Here is a 10,531-nt window from a genome sequence, read left to right as displayed (position 1 = left end):
GTACCATTCACCTACCTTTTACGAACTCACCACCACTATAGCTATCATCTTGCTTTGGCCAACCTAGCTTGAGGAGGAGGTTATCATTTGGTATCAAAAGCTTTGGTTCTACAAGAGCTAAGTTTCTTGGTCCTTGCCTATCTTTGTGTTTTGGTTGTTGTCTATGTTTTGTTCCTTATTGCCTTCCATTTTTCATGTCCATATGTGCTTGTGTCCATGGTTCTACTTTGCTTTCTTCTTTGAACCATTCGATTTTTACCATTAGTTTTCCATATACATGTGTTGCTTGTGTGCTTTTATATTTTGTTAAGTCTTTCTTCACATATATGGTTCGATCATAATGTTGTGTTGGATCATTTTTATTTTTAAATTCATCCATATTCATCCATATTTTGATGTCATTTTCTCCTAGTTTGAGCTTTGCAAAAATCACAAAAGTATATGTTCAACTTGATTTTCAAAACTACACCATAACAATCTATTTGAGTGCTTTTACTATGCATTTTTTAGCTTAATCTTCTCATCAGATCATTTACAAGTTCTTAGAGTTAAGTTTATCTTATGTTTGTTTGAGTTTCATACTCTATTTTGATACTAGGTTTTTCTTCCATATTGTGTGTCTTGACTTTTGAGCCTCCAAAAGAGTTTTTCAAATCAGATTTGTGGTGTGTAGTGGTGATTATGTGCGCTAAAAACAAAAGAAAAGAGAAGAGACAAAAGGTACAAAAGCAAAAGCAAAAGCTAAAAAGCAAAAGTATGCAAGGGGCCACGATCATTAACTTATTTTGTGAACTTTTTATGTTGATTTTGTGGCGGTTTTCGCGCTTTTATTGCCACTATCCAACAACTTGATTTCATGCATTTGATGCTAAAATAGTATCCATAGTGCAAGTTAACTTGTTGCTTGTAAAAACAAGAAGTACCAAATTTTTACTCTAGTTATTTTTTGTTTTTGTGATATGTTCTAGTGCCTTTCTTTAAGTGTTTCTTTTTAGTGCCTAACATTTATTCTTAAGCTTTATTTTCTTGATTGTCTTGTTCAACACTCTTGGTTTTTGGAGTAGGAACTTCTTTGGAGAAAACTGAACCTAAAAATAATATGTTGGGGGAGTGGAGACCTCTTTGTACCTTGAAGCCTTGAGGAGGAGACAAAGAGAGAAGGAATAAAACACCTTGAAGAGGAACAAATACTAATTTGATTGTATTTCAACTTTTGAGTTGTAAAATTGAATTATTTTTGAAATTGTAGTTCATAGCCTACTTAGGTGTCTTAAAGGAGTCTTTGATACTCAATCTCTCATCTCCTAAGTAGAACCTTTTTATCATAATGCAAAAAGTTTTTAGTTGGTAAGGGTTTGAACTTTCAAAGTGCCTTACAACCAAAACATTATAATTTATAATTTATATTTTATATTTTATAGTTTATAATACACCGTTCATAATCTACAACTTAAAACCTACAATTTACGATCTATAATCTACAACCTATAATCTATAATCTATAATCTATAATCTATAATTTCTAATCTATAATTTGTAATTATTATATATAATTCATAATTTATAATTTATAATTTGATGAAAATAAAAAATAACATGTGGATCACATCGCAAGTAAAAAAATAATTAGTATTAGTTTTTTACATTGTCAAACTTTGTATTCTATGTCTTATTATAGTTTAACAACATAAATGTGATTATAAGAAAATTTTATTCAAATAAGGAAAATAAAAAAATAGAATGTCACACTAAATTAAGATAAATTATACTTATAATGAAATATATATATATATATATATATATATATATATATATATATATATATATGAATGAATGTAAAGTATTAAATCATTTAAAAAAAAGTCAGAATTATCTACAGATAATTACATATAAATTAAAATATATAGATAAATTTAGCTTCACACAAAATATTTCTTATTATTTCTTGTATGAAAAACATGAGAATGTACACCAAATAAAATAAAGCAATATGATGTAAGAAAATAAAGCAATATGAAGTAAGGTTTAGTAATCAAATTCCTCATCCAAAAAAGCTTTTAAAACTCATTAGTTATTTTTAGAAGTCCTTGTTTTAGAAGATTTAATAATAACTTTTTTTGTTATTTATTTCGGTAGGGTTTCCTAATTAATCTGACTTATCATTCTTTTTAATATTCGAATCCTTTTCCTCATCAAGAATATAAGTCCACTTGGAAAATAATTTCAATTCTTCCGTAAAACGAGTTTGCTTAAACGTCAAAGAAGTAAGAACCATCTCATAATTAGTAAGCGGTGAATCTAATTGTTGTAGACCATGTAAACTACTAAAATTGGAAGTGACATCTTCCAAAGAAAACATACTAACTAAGAAATGAGACTTTACTAACATACAACCATTTGAAATATCTAGATTATTAAGAGAAGAATATCCATTCTTAATACAAATATTATCACGATTAACCATCATGAACTTAGGATATGACTGAGTAACAGACGACACTACAACAAATTGTATTGTAATAAATTGGACCATAAAAAACTAACCATAGTAGGAGGTTGGTGGACCACAATGTGCTGCACTACAGGGCTACACCACATGCTTCATAACAGGTTGCACTACAGGTTGAATGTTGAACCTCAGGATGCACCAATCTCTAAGGCATCGTAGATTGCAACGCCATAATAGATTGAATCACAAGAACCGAGTATTGAGAAGTAGTATTACCCTTAATATCGTCTTGTGCAGAATTTTTTTAAATTTCTTTTAAAATTACATTATTATAAGATAACAAAAAAAAATGTTAATTTGGGATCATCTATTTTTAGTATGAAAATAGTTGCTTTGTTAAGGACATTTTTAACAACGAAGCATTGGTGTGATGGTAGTGATGATTGTCAGCAGAGGTAGATGAGGAAACTAAGTTAACAGCGATGGTTGTTAGCTGAGGTAGATGAGAAAACTAAGTTAATGTTGGAGTGCCTTAAAACCAGGTCTACAAAGCTTTTCTCCTCTTATCCTTCTCATCCGTTCAATGTTATATATATTTTGAGAAATTTTTATTATTAAATGTTACTGCAAAAGAAAATTTTGGATGAAAAGTTATGTCACTACCGAGATGTATCATTAATTAAATATTACTGATAGATATAGATTACTGGTTATATGTAATTGGTTATAGATATAGTTATTTATAAAAGTTTATCGGTCCATCATATTATATATGGAAATATCTAGCTATATTTATTAAATGATTGTAATTTTTTTCATAAATTTATCGAAATAGGTAAATTTTAGACTTTTTATAGAGATGGGTAAGTTGTATTTGAAAAAGACGATTTTAAAATAAAAAAATTAGTGTTTCTAAACACAGTTTTATTGAACATTTTCACGCTGAAATCATGCTCTGAATTGGACTTCAACACTAATGTATTTCTTAACATATTATTAGGTAAGTTTCAATTGTCATCGGCTTCAACTCAGATCCTTTCATGGTGATAATTAATTGTGTGAACATAGATAAATCTAGAAGTGTGAGCTCCACAAATCAATAATTTTTTCACCACTAACTGTGGATAAACAATTTAATTCTTATATTTAGGTTCTTGATTCATTTTTCTTTTTATATTGTTTTTAATTCAATTAAATTTATTTTTTTAAAGTATTTCAAAATTTAGGTGTGTCAGATATTAAAATTTAAATCATTTTTATTTAAAATGTATCACGTGTCAAAATAGAAGGCTTTCATATATAAGATGATTATATCTTGACACATGATAAACTTAAATTTTAACACGATATTAAATTAATTCAAAAAAATATTGAGTCTTTTTATAAAAATAAAGACTTAATTGTGTAATAAACAAAAAGAAATCAACAATCATACATTTTCTTCTCCATGAAATGTATAAGTGGAATTGATTACTGGCCGCCTAAGCCATGTTTCGATGACAATGAAATTTGTGCATTTCCATCCATGAGATTCCTAAAGTCTTCAAGAGAGGAATTAAGCACCAGTTACATTTCAAAGCTATGATGGAGTTCTTAAAGATGATGAGCATTAACTTGAAGATGAGTTTTCTTCACAGTATTTCTTTGTAACATCTCATAAGAATAATGGAACCATCCTTATGATAGTATCTCCTACTACTCTCACCACCTAACAATTCTCCTCTACATGAGTATCAATAGCTAATAGTGTTCAGGATAACTTCACAAAAATGAATTAGTCATCACCTCAAGGCACACGTATTGAAACACAACCAATGGGATTTCCTCCCTGGAAATACCCTACAAGATCTCATTTCATACTTTCATTTCATTTATAAATCAAGAACTTTTAATTCACATTTATACAACGTTCAAAGTATATAAAATCACACCCAAGAACAACACTGACAACACCCAACGGTATCAGAACAGTGCCCAACATTGATGTCCTAAGAGCTTGGCGCTCAGCGATGGCGCTCAGTGCAATTCTCCTCGCAAAAATTGGCGCTCAACGTTAACGCTCAACGCCCAACCTCTCATAAAAAATGGCATTTAACGTCACTATTAGCACTCAACACATTTAGCACCCAGCGTCGCCCTACTATCGCTCAACGCTACACCAGTATTCAAAGAATAAAATTTGTGATCTGAGAAACTTAAGACCTGATTAATTGCTCAATTTGTTACTGCTCTAAATATTCTAGCTCAAAATAGTTTCATCAGGAATGAAGTAAGTACCAACTTGTTTAATTACTCAAAATTCAGTCATCTAAATCACATATCAAAGCAAACAATCAACAAAAGATTATCAACTAGTCATACTCACATAAAAATCATATTCATAATTCAATCAAGGACCAAAATCATAGATAATCAGCAACACAAGATCAAGACAACCTCTCTTTGAATAAAACTAGTGAAAACACATGTTTTCAATTTTTTTATGATAACAAAAAATAATATAATTATAAAAATAAAAAAAATATAAATATAAATGGTTTAAACAATTTTTTATAAATAATTTTTATTTATTTTATAAGTTATATTTTATTATAAATAATTATTTTAATTTAAAAATAATTAAAATTAAAACATAAAATTGAATTAAAAAATAATTAAATTTATAAAATTAATCGCTTAAAGAGTAAAATTAATAAATAATTACTTAATAAAGACTGAATTTTGAAATAAAAATAATAAGTTCATCTTTATATATTAGTGTAGATAAGTTAGTTTTCAGACTAACTTTTACAACTTCAATAAGTTAAAAAAATAATAAAAATTAAAATAATTCTAAGCTGCACGATTTTTAAAAATTAAAGAAAAAAAGTTAAAAGGTCACGCATTGAACATACACATAAAATATAATTTAAAATAAATAAAAATCATGTACACCCTTTTTAAAATAAATAAAAGAGAAGAAAACGCGTTTAAGATTTCTCCTCATTTTGAAATATCTTTCCAAGAACAACTTAGTGATTTACTTAAAAAATTTAAAATTTGACCTGTTGTAAATTTGTGAAAGAATTACACCCATTTGATAAATATGATAAAATATGGGTTAAATATTTTTTTCCCTTAACTTTAGTAAGAATTATAATTAGTCGATCTTCGAAACTTTGATTTAATTTAGTCTTTTAATTTTAGAAATGCATTGTTTTAGTTATTTAACAAAATTTTGTTAGTTTATTTGATGATTCAAATGTATTTCATGATAACATTTGAGTTGTTTATACCATTTGACATATTTTTGCTTTAATATTAGATGAAAAATGAGTTTGAAACATCCAATAGACTTAACAAAATTTAATTATAATGACTAAATTCAAACATTTTAAAGTTGAGAAATTAAATTAAATTAAAATTTTTAAAAAATTAATTTTAATTTTTACTTATAAAAATATATTTAACCCGAAAAAATATCTATCGATAAGGAGTATGAATAAGGAGTATATGTATTTTTTTCATATAAGACTAACGCACGCAAATTCTTTTTGAAACTGTCTGTATGTAACATTGGTCAAACTGTCGGTAGAAATTATCAGCTAGGTAATGAATGCATCAAATATCCATCAATAGGTTTGTTGATGAAAAAAAATGGCAATAACTTTGTCAGTAATATGTAGTTTCATTAAAAAAATAATATTTTTGTTTGATAATCCAATTTTCTTTTTTATTAATGTATGATGAAAATTCTTATCGAATTTTCACATCAAATTTAAAACAATCATTCAACACTTCATTAAACCTATTATAAAAAGATTCTCCTCATACATCATAACCAAACTCTACAATGAATGTTTTCTATAAATATTGCAACAACATCATTAAGTTAGTTATGTCCCCTCCTACCATAAGAGTTCTCTTTAGGTCAGTTGTACACTGAAAAAAAAAATAAAACAGATTGTAATAGATATAAATGTCTATGGTATTAGGTTCAAAGTCCCCTATCATTCAAATCATATATATATATATATATATATATATATATATATATATATATATATATATATTACTGTACAGATTTTATTAAGGTCATCAAACTGACTACAACTTCTGAACTCTTTCTAGTCTCTAAATAAAAGAAAGAAAGAAATAAGGGTAACTTTGTTTTTTCCAGTGCCTAAAGAAGTTCCAAGTAACACTGGAACAATCACATGATACTTATACTAATATGTAGAATATCAAAATTAATAATATATGTAAATAACATATCTTTTCCTATCGGTTGTTTTAAGAATAATGAGCTCCTCTTATACTACAATATATGAGCTTTTTATCAATGTGGGAGTAATTTGGTTATGAAATTACAAAAATGATGTATTTTTTTTAAATGGGTTAAATGTGTTTTCTGTTCTTTAATTTTAAGTCAAAATTAGAATTAGTCTCTTTTCGAAACTTTGACCCAATTTAGTCCCTCAACTTCAAAATTGCATGAGTTTAGTCTTTTTAACCAAATTTTGTTAAGTTTATTTGACGTTTCAAATGCGTTTCATGATAGTTTCTTAGCTAATAATGAAGCAAAAATGTGACAAACGGTGTAAACCTCTCAAATGCTATAATGAAATGTGTTTGAAACGTTAAATAAATTTAACAAAATTTGCTTGAAAGGACTAAATTCACGCAGTTCTGAAGTTGAAGGACTAAATTGGGCCAAAGATTCGAGGAATGACTAATTCTAATTTTCACTAAAAGTTGAAGGACCAAAAACATATTTAATCCTTTTAAAATTGAAGTTGGTAATGTAAGACCCACTTTTCTGATCTTTTATTAAAGGGTAGGGCCTTAACTTTTGGGCCTAAGGGCTGGTCCACAGGGTACCCAAAACTCCTAAACCAGCCTTATTCCTCTCATTCTCTGCACCTATCAAAAAAACAACAGTCTCACTCTCTCTTCTCCCTCCAACAGAGCTCTGCTAGGGTTTGGCTCCCATTCTTTGTTGAGCTAGGAGAACTCCATTTATTACACGTAAGTCAATCCCCAACTAATACTTCCTCTTTTCTAGCTCTGTTGTTGCAGTTCCAACTAGAGCTCTTTTAGTAATCTCGTTTTCTGTTCTAGGTCAGTATTCCAGCTTGCAAATCAGTTCTTGGATCTGTAGTAATCCTCTAATGTGTGCTTGTACCTTCCGCTAGCATTCGTCTAGGTAAGGGAAGCTAGAACCCTCTTGTTTGGTGTGATGGTTGTTATCTTGCGTGTGTTTCATGATTTTTGAGCTTATATGTTGCTATGAACGTATGGTATGGTTGGCATTATTGTTTGGATGTGAAAATATGGCTGTTGCAGGATGAACAGTGGCGAGACCTGACACTCTCGCCCAGGCGACCCAGCCTCGCCTAGGCGAGACTGGCAGAAACAGACCAAAACTCGCGCTCGAGCTCTCGCACAGGCGGAGAGTTTTCGTTTGAGCGAGACACCATCTCGCTCAGGCGAGAAAGGCTCACCTAAGCGAGGACGCGTGGGGGCTTGAGGTATGTGCTACATGGATAGCTCAAGCGAGGAGGCTCTTTTTGGGCAAGGGGTATTCTCGCTCAGGTGAGTAGCGGCTCGCTTAAGCGAGAATCCCGGGATTATAACACCCCTCCAACTGAGAGTATGTCAGGTCTGCAGCCCAATACACCCCAACCCCTCACCCCGGGATTCCCTCATCGCAGGTGGGTTGTTGCCAGTGGGTATCGAACCCCAAACCTGACCTTTAACACCCTCCCAACTGGAGAGATGTCACCAGTTGTGCTGAGCAACTGGTGACATCTCTCCAGTTGGGAGGGTGTTAAAGGTCAGGTTTGGGGTTCGATACCCACTGGCAACAACCCACCTGCGATGAGGGAATCCCGGGGTGAGGGATTGGGGTGTATTGGGCTGCAGACCTGACATGCTCTCAGTTGGAGGGGTGTTACAAGTCTCGCAGGGTTCCCTGATGACAGTCTCGCCTAAGCGAGACCCTGTGACTTGGGCGATACTGGCACGAGAGTTCACTATAGAACTGTTCCTTTCATGTTTGTTTGGCTTAGTATGCTTTACCTTAAGTTCGAACTGTATGAATTGAGTGACCTTGTATGAATGAGATGGAAATTGTGATTCATGAGTTTTGGCATGATGTGAACATGATGTTTGTATGGGATTGGTTCACAGAATTTAACATGATGAGTTGGTTATGGAGTGGATATGAAATATGGAGGGATTCATGGAAAATGAATGATGTTCCTTGGCATTGTATTGGCATGATGTACGATTCTATTTTCATGGCTTTGGGAATGATGAGTTGTGGTTGACTAAATATGAGATACGAATGAGCGATGATTACAAAGATTGATATGATATTGACATGTGTGGTGAATATTTCATGATTGATTGAATATGTATAGTATGTGGTCAGTACATAAATCCTTGGGATCCCTAGGTGAGATTTCAGGGTAGTGCTTCAGTGGTTGGGACGTAATTTCATGGCCCCTGTTAGTGGGTGTCCATGGTGGTGCCCCATCTATATAATTTGGTAAGGATTCAAGGTAAGGATTGCATCCTGACACTCTAAGGAGTCAATTAGTCTCACTTAGAGCGGACTGACTCCTGTGGTGAGAGTAGCAGGAGGCTTGAAATTCATTAAGGGCTAACCTTGTGTGAGAGTGAATTGATTCATTGCAACACTTGTAACACTTGTAACACATAGCTCGGGGGTGAGCAGAGGTATCCACCACAAGTGCGAGCATCCGCTGAATCCGACCAGATTATATGTATCCGGATGAGTCGAGTCGAGTCTTAGTGTATTTATTGGGAGGTCATAACGTGCTTGGATTATGTATGTATATTGGACTGTGAAAGTGTATCTGAATGCATGATAAAATCTTTTGGCTCTAACTTACCCTTTGCTTGTTTGATTGCTTTGTATGTTGATCTTCTACTTTTGCGATGATCATCAATTTATTGATAGGAGCAGATGCGAGAGGTACTCTAGGTCGACAAGGAAGAAATGAAAGATAGTTCTGCTGCATAGTCTACCTGGGCTGGATTTCACGTTCTATTTTGGGCTTTTTCTTTAAGGTTGTGGCACATGTACTTGTCGATCCTTTTAAATTCTCATCTGATTCTATCAACTTTATATCTTGATTCTTTTTGGCACTGTGGTGTGCCTTGGTTATCGTAAGGAGTGGTGTTTAAACTCTAGGACTGCGCTTCTGTATTATCCTGTGTAACACTTCCTTTAATTATGACTATAAATTAAATGGGGTGTTACATTAATGGTATCAGAGCAGTTCGTCCTTAGGATGACCTGAGGTTGTGGGTTTGTCATGCCTCGCGGGCGTGAGTAGTCATGTCTAGTCAAGTGTGTCAATAAAACCAAAAGTTTTAAGAACAGAAAAACGCCTTGATAAAGTAATAAGAGTGCACACTCATGACTAGATTAAAGGTTGTTTTTCCTTTCTTAATTCTAATGGTTTGGGGAAAGAATGATGACAGACAAAGGGATTGGTTGTCTGTAAGTGATAGGGTGTTGCTTTGTATGATCTAGTTTCTCTTGCTGCACCTCTGTGCTTTGTATCTAGTGTCTACGAAGATAAGGGAATGCAGATTCCATGTCAACTTGACCTACTTACCTTTACAAGTTTTGGATGAGGTCTCTAAGACAACTTCTTGCCTCAAAGATAGAAAGTTGGTGTGTGATGTATACCGTTGAGCAAGGAAAACTAAGTTTGGGTTAATAGTTTGAGAAAAGATGTTGGATCTTAGCAACGATTGGACTAAGAGAGCTTCAAAGACAAGTTTGGGATCAAATATAGAGGTTAGAACATATGGGAGATATCGATGCATGCAAGTGTAACAACGTTTGAGAAAAATCAACTTGGTTCTACATTTCGATAATACCGGGATTCAGAGTTCTACAAATATATGTAATGTTAAGAGAAGTGTCATTAGATATGGTCATATGGCCACATCTAGTGTTTTGCTGGATTAGAGGAAGAGAAGCAATTGGCAAAATCCTGGGTTGCAGAAAATAATGAAATTGCTTGGCATCGAGCAAGCTGAGAAAGATAAAGACCATGGGGT

The sequence above is a fragment of the Vigna unguiculata genome, chromosome 7 (genome assembly GCF_037176805.1).
Source record: "Vigna unguiculata cultivar grain cowpea cultivar isolate G323 ecotype 2 chromosome 7, ASM3717680v1, whole genome shotgun sequence".
In the NCBI taxonomy this organism is placed as follows: Eukaryota; Viridiplantae; Streptophyta; class Magnoliopsida; order Fabales; family Fabaceae; genus Vigna; species Vigna unguiculata.
This window is presented reverse-complemented; position numbering follows the sequence as displayed.